Source organism: Hoplias malabaricus, chromosome 8 (assembly GCF_029633855.1).
Source record: "Hoplias malabaricus isolate fHopMal1 chromosome 8, fHopMal1.hap1, whole genome shotgun sequence".
NCBI lineage: Eukaryota > Metazoa > Chordata > Actinopteri > Characiformes > Erythrinidae > Hoplias > Hoplias malabaricus.
Window position 1 is genome coordinate 21,281,166 of NC_089807.1, and position 24,457 is coordinate 21,305,622.

Consider the following 24,457-nt stretch of genomic DNA (forward strand, 5'->3'; position numbering starts at 1 on the left):
GTGACACACCCTCACACATTCACTCACACTCACATCCATGGACACTTTTGAGTCGCCAATCCATCCGCCAACGTGTTTTTCAACTGTGGGAGGAAACCAGAGCACCCGGAGGAAACCCATGCGGACACACTAAACTCTTCACACCCGGAGTGTGGCTCGACTACCCCAGGGCCCTGAGGCTGTGCAACAGTGACACAGCCTGTTTTAGTCGATAATTATTCATTTTGATATTAATTAATTTAATATTAGGTGATGATTAGATGATTCAGCGTTTTAATGTTACAGCCTGATTATCACTTTTCACAGTGCTCCAGGTCAAATGGGGCCTCGTTACAGAGAGTTGAGATTGTTCTGAGCACTCTGTTGTGAAACACATTAACACTAGAGGGTTAATATTTCCTGTCATGAAAATTTTATTTATAATTTTTTATACCACTGTAGGACAACCAAAATATTTTTCTTAATTTGGCAATTATTACTACTACTATTACAAAAAAAAAAAAAAAAAAAACCCAAAACCTGCGTTGTGCAGACTGAAAACACCAATATCTCAGCAAACACATTTCTGCTGTGTGGTTGAAATAAATACATATGGGCTCTGAGCAAAGTTCAAATTCTGAATTTTGAAGCCCGCTGCCCTGACTCTTTTTTTCCGTGGTCGCAACTTCGAAGTGGCATATTCATCAAAACAAGGGTGAAATATGACTTTGAGCCGGGGTTATTAAAACCGTTATTATCACGGGTGATTGGGGTTTAATAGGACCTGACTGTCACTGTAATAACAGGGTGGTTCAGTTATAGGGGCTTTGGCTTGAGAGAGTGACCCAAACAAGTTATCAAATCCCTTCTGTGTGGTGCATACGCCAATACTTCCCTCTCCTCCTCAGACGCACATAAACACTGGCACACGCAAAGCCACACATAAGCACAGGCACATTTTCAGGGGCAGTGCCACCAAGGCCTACGGGCAAAAGCTCATACAGAAAAAAAAAAGATTTGATCGAACCCTCCTCAAACTTTCCATCACCAAATCATTTCATTCACGCTTACTTACACTTATGTGGCTAGGACCACCTCATTATCCAAAACATCGTTCCGATATTATGGCACCAGCATCTTGGCCTTAAAACGCCTGTCAGATGGGATTTAGGAAAGAGATTCTATCTAAAACCCCCGCTGCAGATCAACACCACTCGACTGGCCTGAACCAACAAACAAGTGGTTCGACCCATGAAATAAGAGTCGCAAAACAAAGCTCTCCCTTCATCAGTCGACCCTTCCCCTCATCCCTGCCCCCCATGCCTTCATTAATCACCCCCACATGCGGAAAACTGGCCTGGGCAGAGTGAATTGTGGCTCTTTCGGACACTGAAGGGGTCGTGTATGTCCCTGAACTACCCACAATCCTTTGCTGTTCTTCGCGCCCTGTTTATTTTGCTCTGGTAATGGTCTCTGTCACGGGCGATTGGCAAAAGGAGACCCTGATTTACTCCAGGTGGCTTTGGGCTCATTGTCCATCCTTTGGATCTGCCCTGAACTCTGACCCCTGACATGCACGTTGACCTGTGGCTTAATGAGTGAGAGGGTCAGTGTTTGTGCTTCCAAGAGTGGGTAATGTGGGAAATTAGTGAGGACTCTGCGAGGGTGTGTTTGTGTATATATGTAAACTCAACTCTTGGACTTACCCTGCACAGTTCAGATTCCATAACAATGTGATTCAAGCTAAATAATAATCAGAAAACACACAAAACCATTTTCTATTCATGGGCCACTGTAATTGATTAAGACAGAAGAGGCCCATTTGTAGGAGTACATACATTTCAGGGTTCCATGGCTTGATTTTGATGGCAACTATTTTTGTCATCTGCTAACAAGTAAAAGTTTGTAATTCTCGTGTCCACAACCGTAGAAGTCTGGAATAAAAAATCTTGTTCTTTGAGGCATCAAACATCAACCTCAATTTACACCCAATAAGATTTAATCCTTGGTTTACACTTTTTAAACATAAATAAACATAAAATAAGGGTGCCAGAGGAGTTTCTTTAGCATTCATATGCAGAATAGCAGCCCTAGGACTAACTATTTATGTATCACTCTGCTTTACAGGAGTGTTCTTTTAACCAGTAATGAAGCACTATCGCACAAGAGCTGGGTTTTAAAACCTAAGCCTAAAACATCAGCAGCTTCTTTGGGTGTGTGGGTTTAAGCTGTTATGCTTCATTCAGACGGTAGGGCTTCCACTCAAAACATCACTATGTCTTTGGCAAGACACTGATTCCCCTGTCTCTACTTGTTCCAATTTGAAGCCTACTTTTCGACAAGGATCCTCCCAGACTTAGTTGATAAATAAAAATCACCCCAATATATTTGGCAAAAGTCTACCCTTTCTTGTGGTGGTCAAAGGTGGATTGCCTGTGGTTCCTGCATGGTTTTATTTGCAGACTCCACTCTGTGAGTTTAGTCTGAATACAGACTTCTATATAAATATAGGTCATAGCCCATTCTCAGTCAGTTTCAGAAGTATTTATGTGGGCGGAGACAAATAATAATACAATAAACCAACAAATTATAATCTTTTGTTGCTTATTATTGTTAAGTAATTAATGGTGCATGTGGAACATTTGTTTAAAAGGAATATCACACTCAAGGTTGTGTTGTGACTGAAAATCAGTAAATCCATTTCAGTGGTTGATGCTTTTAAAACACTTTTTTATAAAGAGATGCAGGAGTGTAATGAACATTTAAGCTCAAAGAACCTCCATGTAATTATTTTTTGAGGAACTCAAAAATTTACACAAACCCTTAATGGTACAGGTATGTGAAACCAGAATAAGCAGGGTCTCAAGTGAACCAAGAATGAAACTGCTATAGCATTTGCTAATTTGTGCCAGATTTTACTTTAGAAACATTGAGAAAGACCTCTTGAAATTAAATGGCTGAACTTCTGGTCACATTTTACATTGTATGTCTAATAACTGTGTAGTTTCACATTAACAAAGCAACAAAGCAAATATAGATGAGGAATTCTCTATTACAGATGGAATACAGTAGTACTGCTTATGTAAATCCACTTACCAAATTTAGTTTTTATTTATGGGAGTGCATGTAATTACATAGTAACTACTAATATAGTCTCATGTAATAAGATAAAAAAAAAGATTTGGTTTATTATACACTTGTGGATTTACACAAGCTACACTCCTGTAATCTATATATAATAGTGAATACTTCACCGTGTTGCACTCCATGCATAACACCATGTTTTATGTGTTATTTTGTAATCACCCAGTTATTACTGAGATTTAATATACAGTGAGGCAGAATTTTTCCATATATACCTTGCAAAAGGTTAAGCAAGCCAAAGTTATAGTCAAACCTGTGATACTGGTGACAGTTGTCGCTGTCTAGACATGCACAACATGATACCGCTTCCTAAATCCTTTCCCGCTTATGAATCTAGATATACACACAGGGTAAATTAAGGCCTCTCCTACGCTCCCCAAAAATACTCAGGCATGTCTAAAAATAGTGGGACATGCTGCACACCAGTGGCATGATTAGACACATGCTAATACTGTGCATATGCTAGCCATTCCTGAGCTTGCCCACCATGCCTCGACTTGCACTCCAAACTCTTGCGTCCACAGAGAAAAGGCATAAGGCAGCTGGCCACATGGCTTTCTCAGCAGCATGCCACTGATAATGTGTGCACTAACCACTATAAAGTAGGCCAGAAAAATTATTAGCTGCATCCAATACACACTGATGCAGTGTTATTGCCAATTTCACCTCGATAGGCATTATTACTGTTTGAGCATGCTCTAGTTTATAAAGTGTTGTGGCAGATGCTTGTAGCCATGCTAAGAGAATATTAAGAAGGCATGTTCGGAGCTCCACAAGCCTTGTCATGAAAAAGATATTCATACAATTCACAGTGTTGAAAAAGGACCCGAGAATTACAGCACCATTCACCCACATGAAAAGCTATACAGAATAGAAATAATCTTTAATTTGCAAAGCTTAAATTGGATTTAGTGTGAACATGATGTAACAGTGTATTAGGATTTGGAATCTGAGATATCCAACAGAAACAATATGCCTTTCTTTGCGTGTGGGCACAGCACCCGCTTCTGTTGTCAGTGGGGATTGCTGATTGCCATTTGGACTGAACAGAGCCCCCAGTTTATCTTCTAGTGAAGAAAGAGTGTGGAGAAAGCAAGCCAGAGAACAATGTGACCCCATTGGTTGACATGTCAGGGTCAAAGGGGAAGATGGGCTCTAGGTCAGAGGTTGGTGGTTGCCATGGGCACCAACACTGAGAGAAGAGAGCCCATTCCAAAGCAGCCATAGATGATTCCTTTGCTCTATGGCCCATAGCGTTCTCATAGCTCTATCATTGCCTGCCTGCGGCCATTGTGCCGGGTGAAAAACTGTGAAAATGTGAGAAACTGGTGCGGGGTCAGCTTCCACGGAACAATGCTGTGAATGATGACAAGCTGAGTGGGAAAGTCGGCCTGAAATAAGAAAATAGAACAGGTCGAAAAGGACAACCCTTGCTTTGAACTCTCAATAGTCAATGATATTTGCATCAGTTTACAAATCATTTCATCATTTGAAATGTTGCAAAGCCAGAGGAATGATCAAATGGTGATGAAGTCATACAACTTTGGGTGATGAGCTATACATTTTCTGCTCCTTCTCTGCAGTGGACTATGCCTCAGGGACTTCTGGAGGGGGCCAGCAGGGCTGTTTTGTGTGAGGGAATAGGGTGCGGTTACACTGATGTCACCCTCTGGACATCTGCACGCCAGTAATAGACAGATCAACTCTGTCAGGGTCCGGAGGTGCATCAGAACATGGACGCTCTTGTTCCCAGTGGGGTCTCTCTTGAAGATGAAGACGAGAATTAGATTCTAAAGAGATTAATGAGCAAGGCCAAAGGATGGTGGCTGTGAAGGTAAAGGATGACCAAGTAAGGATCAGTGGAGGGCCCGAAGACAGGCAGTGGAGGGCAAGAGGTGAAAATAAAGTGTCTGAAATGGCTCCCTATTGAGTGCATCGCCATTTTTCTATGAGTGTTTGAATCCTACATTCTCAGAAAAACTATCACTGGTGGTATCCTTAAAGTTTCTTCATCTTTAGTTAGGGAACATAATGGTACCATATTCTATATTGTTTTAATTGTAAGTGGATGTTTAAGTTGTGTTTTTTCATACAACCCATTTCATTTCCAGGACTTACATTGGTTGTCCAGCAACTGCTTACATCAACAAGTGTCTTCAAGCCTCTGACCATGTGTACTTACTGGTTTCTACTGATCAGCCTTGGCCTGTAATTGCCTGCAGTCTTGTGTGTGTGTGTGTGTGTGTGTGTGTGTGTGTGGTTGCATAAACCCTCTCCATGCAGTAATCAGGGTTCAAGCACATGAACATTTAGTGACAGCATCTCTTTAAACTCAGTCCCAGTGGTTGGTAATGTAGTTTAATTGAGGTCTTATGACACAGCGTTATGCATGATGCTATCCTTAGATGCAGCACAGCATATTACCCAATCACTGAAATCAGGCCAGTGCAGTACTCCACACTGCTGTACTTATAATTTTCATAGTAGCTTGAAAAGACAAGCGAGAACAACACATACAATAAACAGAGGTACAGAGATGTTTGGTCAGTCAGTACAACACAGATGCCATTGAACAAGGGTCACCAGTGCTGTTCACTAAGTGTTGGTATGGCTGCATCCTTTGATTCTAACCAAGCAGGAATAGCTCATACAATTTATGAACTGTTTGAAAGAGTTTAATTGTTCATAAGTGCAATTAGGTGGGTTTCTGCCTGAATGAAATCTGTCCTGTCTACTAGTCCTAGGATTTGGTGACCACTGAGATTGAAGAACAACCAATTTTAGTTTCATAAAAAACCCCTCAATGGAGGGTTCCTTAAAGAACCCACCTGAAACTAATCAGCTGAATGGCTCTTTAGAGAAACAAAAGTGGTCCTTCAACTTTTCTCAGTTGACCATGACTGGTACTTAAAAACACTGTGTAAGTTTATACATGTGCCAAGAGACACACACCTGACTAACTCTGTATGTCCACGCGTCTCCTGTGTTGGCAGCAGATGGAGTCAAATGTCAGTACAGATAAGCAGGAGTCTTGCTTTCAGAGGTCAACACTCATCCTAATCCACAGGAGTCTCACTGTCTGGGCTTAAAGTTTGGAGGAGCCTTGACTCAATTAAAGTTCATAAGCTTCAGAATCAGTCCTTAGGTCAGTAAAGGTATAGTTTCATCCCACTTTGTTGATTTATTCTCATAGTGCATTACACTGTCCTTAGGTTATGTTTACATTATATATTTAATTTCAGTGCAGTCTTCATTTGGTCAACACCTGAGCAAAGCAAACAAAGAGCAATATATAAAGTAAGAGCAGTATAAAAAAAATAATGGAAAAAGAAAAATAACAGTAAAATTAAAAATGATTAGCATGTAAATGAGTATATTAACGACACATTATTATACACTACAGTGAATGTAGTCTATAATATCATATTATGAATATTTTAAAAGCTATTTTAAGAAAGTATAGTGTGAGACAGGTGAACAAAGTCTCATCCATCTGTCATTGGGCACTTTTGTTTGTGATTCTAATCCTATATATCCTATATATATCCTATTTAATCATATATATATATATATATATATATATATATATATATATATATAGAGAGAGAGAGAGAGAGAGAGAGAAAGGGAGAGAGATATTATAATATCTCAGCAGTCATTAAAATGTTCATTTGGAAAACAATAAAACTTGATAAATTAGTTATATAACTTCGCATTAGACTCTCGTTCCCTTTCTTTCTTTCTTTTTCTCTCTCTCTCTCTCTCTGCCACTGTCAAGAAATAGCATCTGGAGAAGTTTGGATGGTGGAGACTCCTGGATTTATGAGATCGCTAACTGCATGAAAGTAAACACATACTGAAAATGCTACAAAACTAAACAGCTCAAGTTACAGTGAATAAAATTTACAGAAAAGTTAAACTTCAACCATGAACAAGGTACAATCTTTTTCTTAATCAAACTTATCATCCCTCCTTTAAAGATACACCAAGTTACATTACTTAAGGTGGAACTGTGTGAAAATTCGGGAGACTGCTAACTGCATGAAAGCACACACAAACCAAACGATCAACAAAACTAAGCAGCTTGACAAATGAGTTTCTGTGGTAATACAAACAGTGGATGCAGTGAGTACAAACTTACAGTTAAACTTCAATCACATACATACTACAGTCCGTTTCTTATTCAAACATACTGTTCCACCTTAAAAGATGTGGAGATTCTGAATGAACACAAACGTTGGGGATAGTTTGTTTTGCTGTGAGAATAGCAATCGTCCACAATTTGTCCCCTTTAAGGCTGAAGTGGCACAAAAACCCTTTTTGTGTAAAGAGACTGGATTTGTTCCTGAGTTGTGATTTAACCCATGTTTTTAGAAAATATAAATGTATGATTTATGACTAGAACGCATTAAGAACATTTTAGACCTTTTGTGCTTTTGTGCATTAATGAGGCTAATGTGTTCTTATGTAAAGTTAGTGAATGTAAATACTGCAAAAGCAATGACTCCTGTTCAGAACAAATTCTCTTGATAACAAATATTTAGTCTATTGGTTTATATGTTGTTTATAACAGATGTAGTTTGTTCCCATAATTCTCAATTTGGATGTGCACATGTTGTTCATGCTATTAACTGATATGAGCTGCCATAGAAATAGAAACATTGGAACAGAGCAAGAAGGCATCTAATGTGAATAAAGCCTTTTATGAATGGACTGTCTATTGTCTAATAAGTGTGTGGTGGACTGCGAATTGGCCTTGTGTGTGTGTGTCCAGTAGGTCCCCAGTAGGACAGTGATGTGCCTCATGTACAATGTTAGTCCTGTAACAAACTTCTTTCACATACATAGCATTAGTGAAAGGCATGTCCCTTCAACACACATCAAACACACTTAGTGAAACCATGAATCAATGACAGATTGTTGTTTGATAAATGCTAACAATGCCCAGCACTCTCTGATGTCTTTCAGTCTCACTCCTCCTTTCTCACTCCCTCTCTCTCTCTTCTGCTTACTCCATCTCCCTCTTTTTTTGGCTAATCCAGCTAATTAAAATGTGTTGGCCTTTGGGGTGACGCTAAAGCTGGACCACTCCACCCAGCATGGATCGCCCACCGCTTTCTCACACTCCACAGAAGAGAGGATAAGAAAGAGACGTCTGGCTTTTTTTTCTCTGTTGCCCTATCTCTCTCTCTCTCTCTCTCTCTCTCTCTCTCTCTCTCTCTCAGACACAGATATATTTTCCTGGTGAACAGTGGCTGGATTCATGAGATGGACTCTTATCAGCTCGAGTCTCAGTGAATGGCACTTCTCACTCCACGATACCTGATACATTGCGCTACACTTACACACGTGCGTGAGTGCGCACATACACACACACACATGCACACACACAAAGGAACACAGCATTCAAGTCAGCTAGCTTTATTTTTGATTTTTAGTTTATACATATTTACAAAATCTATTTCCAAAAATAAGTTTTCACTGATTAATTTTATTCTTCCCTATAAACATATAAACAAATTCATGAAGTGATGCCTGCAACACACTCAGACAAAGCTGCGACAGAGTCATGTTCACCACTGGGTCACATCATGACATGATGCACTGTTTATTTTCATTAGGAAACAGATTTGGGATGTGGGCAGGCTTGTCATGCACATACACTCTATGAAGTCTATGAAGCTATGCAGCCTGAGGCCTGGCATGGTCCTGCTGATGAAGCCTTGGAGATCCTGGGAAAAGACATGGTCTTGATGGCAGCATGTGTCTCTCGATAAACCAAGGAGATTGCAATATAATTATTATGCTTGCTATATATTAGATTTCACTCTGCAAATACTGTAGTAATATAGTAAAGAGTTAAGTTGTGGTAGGCAAAAATAGGATTATATTACTAAAATGCAAATGGAAACGGATCCGGTGGATGTTTTATTATTTCCATGGTATCTCCAAATATAGAGAGCACTGATGGACAAAAACAAGTATACAGTTGTATGTTCGGTCTACACTTACAGTAACTCTGAGTCAGTGAGACTGCGAGGTGCACTGTGTCACTACAGAACCGTACATTAGCAATGGCATATTAAATGGTATTTTTAGGCTAAACTATGCCTTTAAGAGGTTTCTGTATAACAGCAACAATATGCACAGTCAGAAAACAACCATCTATTAGCAACAGTAAAGCAAACTTCTGATTAGTAACAAACCCTCAGAAGTATGACCTAACACTCATGGTTTCTCCAGGAACTGTAATCATTCAGGGACTTGTTACTGTGAAATCCAGAACTGCTTACCTCAATGTTAACATTTCTCACTGGCACTTGGCATTTCATATGGGCCTACTCAGAGTTCCTGTCATAAAAATTAACAATAAATAAATAAATAAATAAAATAATCAGCTCTTTTCATGTTGAAAACTCGCTCTGAGAATTTAAAAGAGTGCATTGTTCCAAAACTGAAAATGAAAATATTGAACTTAGAAAGTTTCTTATGACACAAAGATGAAATCACTTTATACTCCTCAACAGAGTAGGCATATGTATGTTTACAAATTCTCACGTGTATGACATAACCCTCATCCTGTTTCTTCAATCCTGTTACTGTGAGATCCAGAATCACTTACATAAAAGGCTGCTTGTTGATGACATTTTCTCGCTAGCCCGTATTTAGTGGGCTGAGCTGGAATGGTTGGGAGCAGTTAGGCAGCTATGCACTGGATCTGGGTGCACATTTAGCGAGGGGGGATATTAGGTGTCCTCTGTTATTTGTGGCAGGGACAGAATCCCCCTGCCTCAGCCCCTTTGAGGGGGTGCAGTGGGGATATATTATAGGATATTAAAGCATAATGATGGGGCTGTGTTTGTTGGGCCATGGGAATGTGGTTAGCAAGTCTTGCTGTGGCCCTCCAGCCCCTGAGCCAGAACCGGGTCAACTCGCCACAGCTCATCATTAGGGTGTAAGGGTAGGGGGAGTGTTTTTTGGGGGTGGAAATGGGGTCTTGAATTAGCCCAAACCACTTCACCAATCCTCCCAAACCCTCCCAACCCCCAGCGCTTTTAGAACTGCCAACCAGACCAAGCAGCGGATGGACAAAGGGGTTGCGGTCATCAGTTTGGGCGCTGGGCTGTCGCCATGTTGACGGAGCATCTCAGGCCATAGCCATCCAGAGATGAGGCACACTGTGCTCGTAGCGGGAAACAGCATTTAACAACGAAAACAACAAAAAAAGTGCTCAACGCAACAATCAAGACAAAACCAAAAATATAGTTGAAAACATCTGACTGTTGACAACAGAATTGAATGTGCTTGTATTGGAAGTGCTGGCTAATTTATAGTTCATAAATGAAAAAAAAAAAAAAAACATCTTAAAATGTAGGGAAGTTGACTGTCCAAAATTTTTAGAGGGAATCCTGACTTAAAGAGAACCTAATCTGTCTTAATGGGGACTCATAATATCTTAAAAGAAATCCAAAACGCCCTTTTGGAATCCTTGTCTGGTCTTGAGATGAAAATAATAATAACAATAATAATAACTCCTTGGATTTGTACAATGTGTACAAAATATAGCTCACCATTTGTGGATAATCAGATTAAATTGTGACACATGCCCAGCTTCAAAAATCACCATTAACCAGTGTAAAATCCTGACTTGATTTTCAAAAGCTCATAAGCAACAGGATATCCTCTCCTCAGCAGAGCTAAAATAACCTAGAGAACCTGGCCCTAAAGTGAAACTCGACTGTCCTAAATGGAAAAAGAGGAACCTGAGTGTTCCTGTTTTCTTTTTTTTTTTTTTATTTGAACTTCCTCTGTTTGTACTTTCATTTCAGTTTGTTTTTCTTTAACAGTTTGGTTTTACTTTTAGTTTCTATCTCCCTTTTGTTTGTTTCACATTTATAGTATTCATGTGCTTTATTGTTGGGAATATTTTTTTAATTTTATAAAGTGAAGTCAAAGCACTGTATTGATGTCAAAGCACTGTAAAACGATACAAAATCACTAGTGTTCAGAACTAAATTGTATTACATTGTATTAAATTGTATCAAATCTATAAATCTACATTGGTTTTTTTTGTTACAATGATTTTGTTTTGGGATTTGATCTGTGGGCGGCACGGTGGCACAGCAGGTAGTGTCGCAGTCACACAGCTCCAGGGGCCTGGAGGTTGTGGTTTCGTTTCCCGCTCCGGGTTACTGTCTGTGAGGAGTTGGTGTGTTCTCCCCGTGTCCGTATGGGTTTCCTCCGGGTGCTCCGGTTTCCTCCCACAGTCCAAAAACACACGTTGGTAGGTGGATAGGCGACTCAAAAGTGTCCGTAGGTGTGAGTGTGTGAGTGAATGTGTGTGTGTCTGTGTTGCCCTGTGAAGGACTGGCACCCCCTCCAGGGTGTATTCCTGCCTTTCGCCCAGTGATTCCAGGTGGGCTCTGGACCCACCGCGACCCTGAACTGGATAAGCGGTTACAGATAATGAATGAATGAATGAATGAAAAGGATTTGATCTGTACTTTTGGAATTAAAAAAATATATATATTAAAATATTGAACTCACTTCTCTTATAAATCTCTCTCAGTCATTTTACAATAACCTACTATTAATCAGACATCAAACACAAAATCATTTATACTGGGGATACTGTGCTGAATTTGTTTCCACCGCTATATGAAAGTATTTGAAATAACAGCTTGCAGATCAGTGGTCAGCCCTCACCTCTAATACTGATTAATGTGACCAGGTGTTTCATCCAAATGAACTGTGACCATGGAGCTGCTCTTCCCTCTATTTGGCAGAAGAAAAAGGTTTAATCTTGACAGAAGTTTCCTCTAACAGTTGTCTCTGCTTTATTTATTCACTGACAATTCCAGTAATAATAGCTTTGTTTTTGTGAATACATGAGGTTTTCAAGTATCATGTTCCTAATGACAGAATGAGAAACCTTTTGTGAACCACTTCCTTTCAGTCTCAGTGCTGATATCTTTTCAGTGAACATACATGTTCAAGGATTTGATTTCTAATGAGACCGTGCATTTGAGCGGCAGCAACACCTGATCTGCCCCTGATCTCGTCCCCTGGCACATTCCACTACAAAGTTATGACTTATCATTATTATCATTGCATGTCTCATTGCTTTTCTTTCCCCTGACCTGAACTAGACACTCACAACACAGCAGGCAAAACTAAAATCAAAATAAAAGTCAAAAACACATTCAATTTCAAATAGACTTAAATGTGTCTTTGCCTCTAGGTGTTTTTTCTGGAGCTTTAAGACTTTCATTTTTAGATTTGGTTGAACTTCAGTTATGCATTTAGTTTTACTCTGGTTTTTTAACTGTTAGCTTCCTACACTTCACTTTTTGGGAAGGACTTCTCTGGGTTTACAGAGTTCCTGGGTGAACACACTGCCCACATATGACTAGGAGACATGGGTTCAGCTCCTGGGTCAGAAGCCACTCTATGAGCTCTAAATGTGAGTGCAAAAGCAGAAGTGATACCTTCTGTTTCATGGCATTCCTCAAAGTAAGCCCTGCACCCAGCACACCCCACACTAATGAGAAACCCCACTGTGTGTGTGTGTGTGTGTGTGTGTGTGTGAAAGGTAGGATTTGGGAGTGTGTGTGTAGGTAAGAGTAGTTTCATTTATAACCATATATCATATACTATGATATAACTAAAGCACTTGGATTTAGTTATTTGATGATGCACCCATTGTGGACACATATATTCAGCTGGTATAATCTCCATAAAAAAGTAATCTTTGTTTTGTTTATGATCAGAAGCTCCACATCTTTTAAGGTGGAACAATGTATTTGACTGTTGTTTGTATGTGGCTGAAGTTGAACCTGTCCAGGATTTTATTCACACATTGAATTACCAAATAAACTCATTTATACACTTTCGATAATGCAGTTAGCTGTCTCCTGACATTTCCACCTTAAATGATCTGAAACAGCAAAACGAAGCTAATATTATCCACCTATGGAACAGGAATAGAGCAATATCCTCATCTCAATTTGTGGTTTTACACATTTGCTGTTGTCTCCCTTGTCTAAAAACTTGAGATGCCTCTTCCAAGAGCAGGGAGAAAGAAAGCCTAGCATGTTGGACTAAGACAGTTTGTTTGTTTACTCATTTACAGACACTGGGGCTTTGTGAATGCATTAGACCAGTTTCCAGAGCACAAACAGACAGGAGAGCTAGCAAATGGTGAGAAAACCTCTTCTGAATTTTATATATAAAAAAAGTGTTTTTTGATAGCAATCATGAACATCGCCTTTAAGGTCGCTGAGCCCTGAACCAAAAGTCTGGAATGGAATGGTGTTTGTGATCCAGAACTAATCTTCCAACATTAGTACCTGACCTCATTAGTTGTTATGGCTGAATGTCATTACATCCTCACAGCAATATTCCAACTTCTTCCCTGAAGTAAAGGCTGTTACTGCAGTAAAGGGAGCAGACTCACTATTAATAGACTTGATTTCAGAAGACACATTTTTTGTGCAGTTGTCAGCAAACCTTTGGTCATATTTGTTGTGTGCTACTGTGTGCTAAATAATGAGTGTGTGTGGGTGTGTGGGTAGGTGTGGGTGTCTAACCATAGCTGTAGTCCAGAGATGGGCTGTGACATGCACATGAGTCAGGGAAGTATGACTAAGTCAGAATTAAAGTTGAAGGAAAAAATAGGAAAAGAAATAAAGCCAAACACACTAAATGAATAACTCCCTCTTCCCCACAGGCAGGCACAGGCACTTTCAAATCTTTCTTCTCTAAGTCACCAATACTGTGCCTAAAAATCAACCCTTCTCTTCCTCTTCTTTCATTCCAGGCCTCTTGCCATCTACCCATCCATCCAGCTACATGCTGTCAAACACAGATCATAAGAATCAGACCGGAGCCATTGACAGTTCACCTCAACATTATTTCAACCTGGTCCTATACTGCACCTACCCATATAATTAAGGAGGCTTAGCCATATGATCCCTTAAGTTTCTGTTCCTGCAGCATTCCTCCACAGGAGCTTACACTTTGTGTGTTTAAGGGAGCGATCCCTTTCAGCCAGTCATCAAAAGTGTTTTCCCATGGTGTATGACACACACACACACACACACACACACACACACACACGAAGCCCAACAAAATGAACCTGATCTGTTCCAACCTAAAAAACAAAATAACAATCATATAAATAAAAATTCAACAGATCTTTAACCCAGTGAGTAAATGAAGGTGAGCTGAGTTTTGTCCAATAGAAATCGTCTCACAACAAGTGTCAAAAATGCCTTCATATTGGATGTAGACTTTGGCAGTGAAAGAGTAATCTGAGGTGCTATAAGCAGAGAGGGCGATTTCTGAAAGTATTTTGAAAATACAGAACCAGAAAGTCTGAAGTGAAGGGCAAGTCCATAACAAACTATATTATTTATAATAGGAATATAACACAAGAGAGACATTTCACATTAACACTTTCAGAATGTAACAGTCTATGTCTAGGGTCAGCTAGTTCCCTTTCTGGACCATTAGAAAAGATTGCGCAGTTATATTAAATATCACCATGGCTGTGATTCGCTTACAGGAACATGTACTCATAATCGGTATGAGGTCAACCTTGAGTGAGATATTGCTTTCATACAAGAGTTAATTAATTAATTAATTAATTAATTGTCAGTAACCACTTATCTAGTTCAGGGTCACGGTGGCTCGGGATCCTACCCGGAATCACTGGGCACAAGGCAAGTGTCACGGGGGGCGTGAAGGGTGGACTAGCGGAGGTGGACACACTCGCTACAACACAGATAATTTATTATAGAAACAACAAAACAAATGAACTTGAGGAGAAACACGAAATAACACGGCTTAGAATATAGGAAAAGAGTACGAAACAACACTACAGGACTGGGGCATGAAACAGGCAAGAGACCGAACGAGAACGAGAAACGAGCTAGAGAAACAAAACAACAACAACAACAACAACAACAACTAACAAATGACCGATCACAGGAAGTGACAACAATGGAACTTATATACATGAACAAACAAGAGACACCTGATACAGATAACAAGGGAAAATGACAAGGAGGCGGAACAAAGGTGGAGCTAGGGTGGAACGAGGGCGGAGATATGAACAACAACAAACAGACAGAGCCACATGGCAGGGGAAAACAAACAGGATTGGGCCAGGATGTGACAGACGCCCCCCCCAAGATGCTCAACTCCCGGAGCGCGAAAAAGCTAAACTCCCCAGGAGCTGGCGCAGGAGGGGCCAGGAGAAACAAAACAAAAACGAAACTAGCAGACTCAAGACAAGACAGGGAATGGAGCTGGGGACAAGAGACTCGACTTAAATGGACACTGGACAGGATTAGACAGAAGAGACGGGAAACGAGAGAACACAGAGGACAAAGTCGGAGACAGAATAGGAGCAGACACGTGACTGGACAGGGTGTTGGACATCTGACGGAAATGGTGACAGGACAGGTGATGGGACTGGGAACGGATAGGAAACTGGACATGAGACTGGACAGAGGGTTTAACTGGTGACTGGACAGGACTAACAGGGGACTGGACTGGGCTTGGCAGGGGAACAGGAACCATGGCATTCACAGGGATAGACACAAACACGGTGACAGGGACCGGAACAGAGACAAAAACAGACACAGGTACAGGGACAAGGAGAGAAATAGGAACCAGGACAGGAACAGATACTGGAACCAAGACAACTGGGGCGTGCCCAGGACTGGCAAATGTCTGTGGAGAAGTCTGATGAACCAGCCTGGGCACAGTTCTGGGAATCGGCCCCGAAGTCCTTGGGGCCGGAGGCACAGTCACGGGTTCAAAAGCGGCCGAAGCCAAAATCACAGGAGCAGAAACGGCTGAAGCCACAGTCATGGGGGCATGTGCGGCTGAGGGAGCCGCTTTCACAGGGACAGGCGCGGCTGGAGGCGCCTCTTTCACGAGGACGGGCGCGGCTGGAGGCGCCGCTTTCACGAGGACAGGCGCGGCTGGAGGCGCCGCTTTCACGAGGACGGGCGCAGCTGGAGGCGCCGCTTTCACGAGGACAGGCGCGGCTGGAAATGCCGCTTTCACGAGGACAGGCGCGGCTGGAGACGCCGCTTTCACGAGGACAGGCGCGGCCGGAGGTGCCGCTTTCACGGAGACAGGAGCGGCCGTAGACGCCGCTTTCACGGAGACAGGTGCGGCTGGGTTCACCGCCTTTTCATAGACAGGAGCTGAGACGTCCACCGAGGCAGGGGCTCGTGCTGCTTGCCGAGCACGAGCTGTAGATTTAGCGGGTTTAGGGGCACTGATGGGCGCACTCTTGAGGGACTTCTTGGACCGTAGTTCCCCCGGAGGTGTGCCCCTGTTAGCCTCACCTCCCATGTTCCTAGAATATAGGAAAAGAATATGAAACAACACTACAGGACTGGGGCATGAAACAGGTAAGAGACAGAACGAGAACGAGATACGAGCTAGAGAAACAAAACAAAACAACAACAACAACTGACAAATGACCGATCACAGGAAGTGACAACAACGGAACTTATATACATGAACAAACAAGAGACACCTGACACAGATAACAAGAGAAAATGACAAGGAGGCGGAACAAAGGTGGAGCTAGGGTGGAACGAGGGCAGAGATAGGAACAACAACAAACAGACAGAGCCACATGGCAGGGGAAAACAAACAGGATTGGGCCAGGATGTGACAGCAAGAATACACCCTGGAGGAAACCCACACAAACACAGGGAGAACAAACCACACTCCTAACAGACAGTCACCTGGAGGAAACCCATGCAGACACAGGGAGAACACCCGGAGTGGGACTAGAACCCCAACCCCAGATCCCTGGAGCTGTGTGACTGTGACACTACCTGCTGCGCCACCATGCCGCCCTCTACAAGAGTTAGTTGGCATAAATACACAACAACAGTTTATCATTTGTTTATTTATGTGTGTAATAATTAATTTGGCCATACAAATAGTTCCACAACTGGGAGTACACTTTGGCAAGCGATATTTACCAACATTTTCCTGCACACTGGTTTGCTACTTTGTGTAGGATTATGTTATCACAGGCCAACTACATTTTATCATTGATTTGATTGATCTGTACAACATTTTAAACCTACCTGAAGCTCCTCTTTAAAACTACCTCCTGTGGAGATTGTGCTTAATGAACAGTTAATAGAAAACTTTAGCTAAGCGAGGGATACACAAAGTTAAAATCTCCAGTGTTGTTGTCCACTATAACTGCACTCATGGAATGTTTCTTGTCCTATTTGTCGAATTACTTTATTGGGAAATGTCAGGAGTAAGATGTGACTCTATAAAGCTAGCTAGCAATACAAATCACCATTGAGCACATAAGGTAAGAAACACCAATTCTCAGAGCTGGAAGAATGGATTAAACTCTTGCACATATGGACAACTGCAGCTTACAGTGATTTTATAAGCTGATACAGTTGGTGTTTGCTTGCATTATTTATTATTTTATGCATAAATTATACAACAGCTCATAGCAGCCAACTCCAGCATCAACATGAGTGTGTAAACAGCTGAACATTTATCTGCATATATTATGCTCTATTGGATTGTCTATACATCTCCTGCTGCATAACTAGGGCCACGACTCACAATACCACTTACAACATACTGTCTGAATGTTCATCTCCTGTGGTTTAAATGTGGAACATGAATACACGTTTCTTGACACATTCAGGAGCTGTAAAGTTATTTAAGTTTATGTCTTGAAAATGTAAGTGGCATCTTGTTCTGTCTTTAAGAGGGAATTTAGAAGCTGGACTACAGTTCAGACAAAAATGTGTGATATTGTTATTCTATGATGGTTACACAATGCTACTTGATGCTTATTGCTGGGTAAGTTGTCTTTACTTGTTACACTGCATTTGAAATACCTATTTTGTCTATGCTTATAAATAAACAGAAATATAAGAATCTACACATTTCAAGGAATCTTGTACATTTTACTGGTGCAGTGATATACATATATTGTTTGCACCTACTGGGAAGTCTTTGAACATTTTTCATTCAACTTTACAATGGTTTTAGTGTGATGTGACAATCATTTTTTTTATTTGATTTGATTAATATTTTTGTGGTCCAATTACATTTATGTTATGACAAATATAGTTTATTGTTAAATTCCTGCTTTAAGTTCAGTGCACTAGTCAAATGTGTACTGTACAAGTGATATTACTGGACAGATTGTAGCTAGCTCATGTCCTGTGGCATGAACTTTCTTTTTTAGAATGATCTAGTACAGAAACAGTAATTAATTAGTCAGGCATAAGATGAACCACCCAAATATTTCAGTACAATCAGCTTTAGTAATTGGTGCAAAAATATATACTTTGTGAAAAAGCATTTCTATTGGTCCATTCATCCATTCAGAGTGTGAAAGGTGCTGTGTTACAATGATGTAGTAAAATAAAACTGACAAAAATGGAGATACATGGTTTTGATTGGACAGCAACAATTTTAAATCTAATCAATATATCTAATTTCATTGCGAGATTATGTTTAACAATACTACAAATATATTTCGAAGTTGTTTCACCCAGATTCCAGGCAACTGTACTTTAAAGAAAAGTGATTTAAGCTTGTAATTTTAGTGTTTTATTCTATTGTCAATTGTTCCTTTCAAACAACATTTTTAAGCAAATACAACAAGAAAATGTTTGAATAATATTTTTAAATCTTGTTACGGGAAAATTCAGATACACTGAATTCTTTTGATTTTGATTGAAACATTCAGATTTAAGATTGTGTCACTTGACAGGACGTCACATTCTGCAGCGCAAGATCACCAGCATCACGGCCTATTTCTCTGCTGCCCTCATCTCTTTTTCTCCTTGTAAATCATGGCTCACGTGCATGTGAGATGTATTGTCATTTACATTGGCTCTTAAATGTGGCCAAAGGCAATGCTCGTAGCTGGACTAATCCCTAAATCTTGTCAGCTTGCTGTTTGAGTGAGCCTTTTCTGGAGTGGGCCCCTACTGAATAGAGTTCCATTTCCACAAGAAGGCATTCAGTACAGACACAGTCTGTCTTTCTCTCTCGTTCTCTCTCTCTCTCTCTCTCTCTCTCTCTCTCTCTCTCACTCTCTCTCTAGTTTACTTTCCCTGACTGTGAGAAAGCTGTCCTGAGCCCAGTTCATCCATATTCATGGTTGGAGTGGCCTGTCCCGGGGGCGCCGGAGCTCAGGCCAAAGCAAGTCCCCCGCATTGAGGAGCACTGCTGAGCAGTTCACTGGAAACGGCTACAAAAACAGATTCACATGCAAATAAGACCCTGAATAAAAGACAATCTTAATTTAGCCAGTGTGTGAGTGTATGTGTGTGCTCATGCTGGCAAGGATAGCTAATGTCTTGCTATGTGTGTATGTGCACGTTTTGATTACTTTGTGGGGACAGAAATGATTCCCCAGTGTGTTGAAAACAATGTTATGGGGACATTTGACTTGCTTGCTCCAGATAATGTCAACGAGGATATTTCCATGAATAATCAAATTTACGCAATTTTTCCAATGTACCCATTTAAGCAGTTACTAAATTGTGCTACTACAGTTTCAGCAATCATGCTCAATTTACGAACACATGTTAGAAGTCAACAAGAAAGCAAGTCTTCCATAGATATTCCCACAACTTTTCTCAGTCACTGAGTAACTGAATGTAGCCTCCGTGTGCATAATGTCACAGGCTTATGGAAATTATGCTAGTTTGTGTGCAAACTTGAATTCAGAAATCAAATATATAAAGTATATTATGTGTAATGTCAAAGTGTCTATGGCTGCAAAGCTTCGTCTGTTTCATGGTGACTTTTCCAGTCCAGTCATTTACAGTTATATTGTGCTGTAAAACACATGGGTGATGGCTCTAAGCCACATTTATTAACACCTACATGAGATCTGAGCAAACTGAGGAATGTTTAAAGCGTGTATTTATGGATAGGATTTACATGGCTAGTTGTTAACAACATTAGCTTATAGCAACAGTTGAAGAAGACAGATATGCCTTGGAAGATCAGATAAAACTGTTTCAGTTTCCGAACCATTCTTTTAAAGTCACGTCCATTGTTGAAGTAAAGAAGGACATGGAAATGATCTCCAAAAATAGGAATACAAATCATGTGTGTGTGTGTATTCTGTAATGAGGATGAACAACGTGAACAAAGGTGCTAACTTTAAACTGACATAGTTAGAGGTTGTCCCTATATATGTGTGTGTGTGTGTGTGTGTGTGTGTGTGTGTGTGTTGTATACTTGAGTCTTTGTGTCTTCGAGGTTGTGTTTGTAGTGGATGAATCTGGACTTTGTCCATGTCTAGATCATGGTGCTTGTCTGATGAAGAGTCAAAAGCAGTCCCCTGGGCAGCTTCAGTGGGGCAGAATTGGTTACCCTGGAGGCAGTGGTGTTGTTGCTGGGGTGTTACTAAGCAAGGGCAGAGGAGAGGAGGAGGCTGGTAAAGTCATTAACAGCCTTTACCATATGAAAGGCAGAAGGGAATGCAGAAATACTGGGGAAGGCCTTAGTGGGCCATCCAAAACTGGGGACTGAGGGGAGGGTGGGCTGGGGTGGGTATAGGGACAGGGGGCCAACAAAGGTCCTATTGAGCCTGAATGAGTCCCCTGCGCAGTCATAGACAGGGGGAATTCCTCCAGCTCTCCACTGCGCTGGAATGACTTGAGAAAACGGTTATCATAATGGTAATGTCCCGGGTTTCTCCCTGCTTTATTATAGTACTTCAGTAACTTGAACCATATGAAGTCGATACGAGGGGATTTCCATTAAAAGCACGTGAAAGCCTCATTGCCTTTAGCATCCAGTCAATATGAATATCAACAGTTGGTGGGGAAAAAAGAAAAAAAAAACAACAACAACAACCTCTCTCTTTGGAGCACAGGATATTGGCAAGGAGAAAGACCCTTGAGTAGTCTCTTAATCCTGTGTGTGTGCAAGTGTGAGCGTGTGTTCAGCTGTAAACTTAAGACTGTTTCCTGTCTTAGTGGACTTGTTGTGCTGGATTTAGTTCACTTTTCCAATGATTGCACCAATTGCCTGTTTATCCCCCCCTTGTCCACTCACAGCCAGCCACATGGTGACTGTCCAAACCTGCTGTCCATTGCACTGGCCTAGACTGGACAGGCCTGGTCTGGTCTAGACATCATAAACATTTGCTTTTGCTTTGGCAAGGAGCTGCAAATGGATGAAGAAAAGTAAAACTGTAAGTACTCTCAGAATCTTACTCAGCTAAAGGCTCAACAAAATCCATTCATTGGCTATAAATACTATCCAGTTCAGGGTCGCAGTGGGTCAGAAATCACTGGGTGCAAGGTGGAAATATACCTTGGAGGGGTCGCCAGTCTTTCGCAGGGCTACACACACTCACACATTCACTCACACACTCACGGACACTTTTGAGCAGCCAATCCTCCCATCAGTGTGTTTCTTTGGACCGTGGGAGGAAACTGAAGCACCCGGAGGAAACCCACGCAGACACAGAGAGAACACACCACACTCCTCACAGACATTCACCCAGAGGAAACCCATGCAGACACAGAGAGAACACACCACACTCCTCACAGGCAGTCACCCGGAGGAAACCCACGCAGACACAGGGAGAACACACCACACTCCACACAGACAGTCACCCGGAGGAAACCCATAGAGACACAGGGAGAACACACTACACTCCTCACAGACAGTCACCCAGAGCAGGGCTTGAACCCACAACCCAAGCACCCTGGAGCTGTGTTACAGTGACTGTACCTGTTGCGCCACCATGCCTCCCTCAACAAAATTATAGACCATAAATTTACTTGAATGGATGCCAAAAACACTTAAATATACCCCAGCACACTATTGGCACTTTCCACTGCATGGCACCTATACTTCTCTACTTTAATCTTTTTTTTTTTCCATTATGTAAATTTACCACATACTATTTAATTCCTGTTCTCTTGTGGTTCCAGGCAAGCCATGTAGGGACTAAAATGTGACCCTAAACCTTGCAGAGCACTGATTGGGTAGAAAGAATTCAGTCATTTGTAAAATCTGCAAGCTACATCACACTAGCTTTTTATCCCAATCACAATAGCAGCTCATAAAATCATGTTGCTTTTTCACGAAAGACTCCAGCAAAAGCTGGGTGGTGTAACAAGGAATGAAAAACAGTATGGATCTGTCTGAACTCATGCGCAGTTAAGCCATGTTCAGTCCCAATCCACAACAAAGACAACAACAATGTACAAATACACAATGAATAAGCAACACTTAATGTTACCTCTGCCCTGGATTGGTTTCCAAACCATGGTTTCCTTTAGAGAAGGTGTTTTGTGATGTCACCAGTTACATTTCTGAGAGTGGAGCCGAAAAATGGACCAGGTACCAGTTACCAAAAAGCAAGTACATTTGAGTAGATTTGAGCATAGGTACCATGCAGTGGAAACACACCACATATGTCCTATGAACATGCCCTTCTATTCAATTCTTGACAATGTGTATGGTCAGCTTACTTTATTATGTGGCAAAATCATTTCATGATTTGTGTGGAGATTATAAAAGCCGTACAATAAGCTAAGTTCACAATCAATCAATCAATCAATCAATGAAACATTTGAACACATGTAACATATTGAAGAACTACATGAAAATGCAAGGATTAAAAAACTCTACAGAAAATGTAAATGATTACTAGTGGAGAGCTATTATCTGTGTTCTACACTGCCCCAGTACACCAAATGCTGTCTGGCCAAAAGAAACTCATCAGCAGGCAGACTATACCTGCAAGCCTAAAACTTCTGTGAATACAGTGTTTTACCGATGAGGAGACATCCCCTTGAAAAATGACTCTATATCCAAGACAATGTCTTCATCCATGTGTGTGACATAATCCACATGTGTTGCTAACTCTGATTGGCTCCGTGTAGTAAAAATCAAGTATTTTACTTGGCTTCTTCTGTTTTGAGGTGCTGAAAAAAAAGCCGATGGAGCTGGTTACATAAGGGAAGGTCTGAGGTTACGGGGTCCTGGAGTGATTGGAGAGGGTTAGTGTGTGTATGTGTGTGGTTGGATGGGTGCACGTTCATACATATGTAGTGCTGTAGTCTTGAATAGATTATATGTTATGATAAACTGACAGATGGTAGTTGTGTTCTCAGACCAGAGTAATTGGTAAATGAGGTTTGAACATGTAGTTTTTTTTTGTGTCTCTGTGCCAAAATGAGGGTCTGCAGTGGGCCATTATGTAACTCATCAGCTCCTCACCTCATAATACATGCTCGCGGTGCAACTGGAGAGGATACAGGATGGTGAGCAGACTTAACAAATCTAGCTTCTCACACACACACACACACACACACACACTCATACAGAGAGAAGCAAACTGAGGCCGATTAGTCAGAGGGTTCAGTTCCCTCCCTGTTTTTATCAATTAACACTCAGAACGTGGGAAAGAGAGGAGGAAAACATGTAGGGATTAAAAGTGAGATGGACAGCAGCATATGTTCTCGCTCTCCGTCTCTCCCTCTCTTTCTTTCTCTTGTGGGCCCATTAACTAGACTTTCATTCATTTTTTGGAAACGTACACTTACCTTATCCATGCCTTAGTCACATATCTAACCTCAGCCCCTCTCCTATCATTTTAACATGGTTTCGCTTTAAAATGTAAAAAATTACATTGTGGGGACCAGCTTCTGGGAGAAAGTCTCCACAATGAGTTCAAAGACACTTATACACTTATAACCGCATACCATATCATTGCCGTCATGATTTGAAGACAGAGGGTTTGGGCATTGTCTCCATGGTGACACTTAGGGGATTAGGTTGGAGGGTGAAGAGTGTGAGTGCATTTGTGATTTGAAAATTAGAGAGAGAGAGAGAGAGAGAGAGAGAGAGAAAGAGAGAGAGAGAGAGAGAGAGAGAGAGAGACATCTCTGATGCATCTATATGAATAATAAGTTTGAGTCTTGCATCAGCCTGGCATGTCTTGACTCGATTTATGAATTATTTTTATCTCAGTTTGATGAGTTTCTGTCTTCACGTTGTTACAAACCTTTGGAATATGGTGCTGAAATAGCAGAAATACAATGAGTACTGATTTCCTATATGTTAATGTTTTCTTTTAACAATTTCAAGACCTCCAAATCAATCCTGCATTCTATTCTGCAACCAAATTTCTATCAAAAAATCAATTTCTAGAACCAAAGCTTTTCTCTTCAAGCCAACACCAAGACAACTTTACATCACTAATGTCTTTTTGGATACTACCAGCAGAAACACAATTTAAAAAACTATTGGATTATTTGGATTTGCTCTCCCT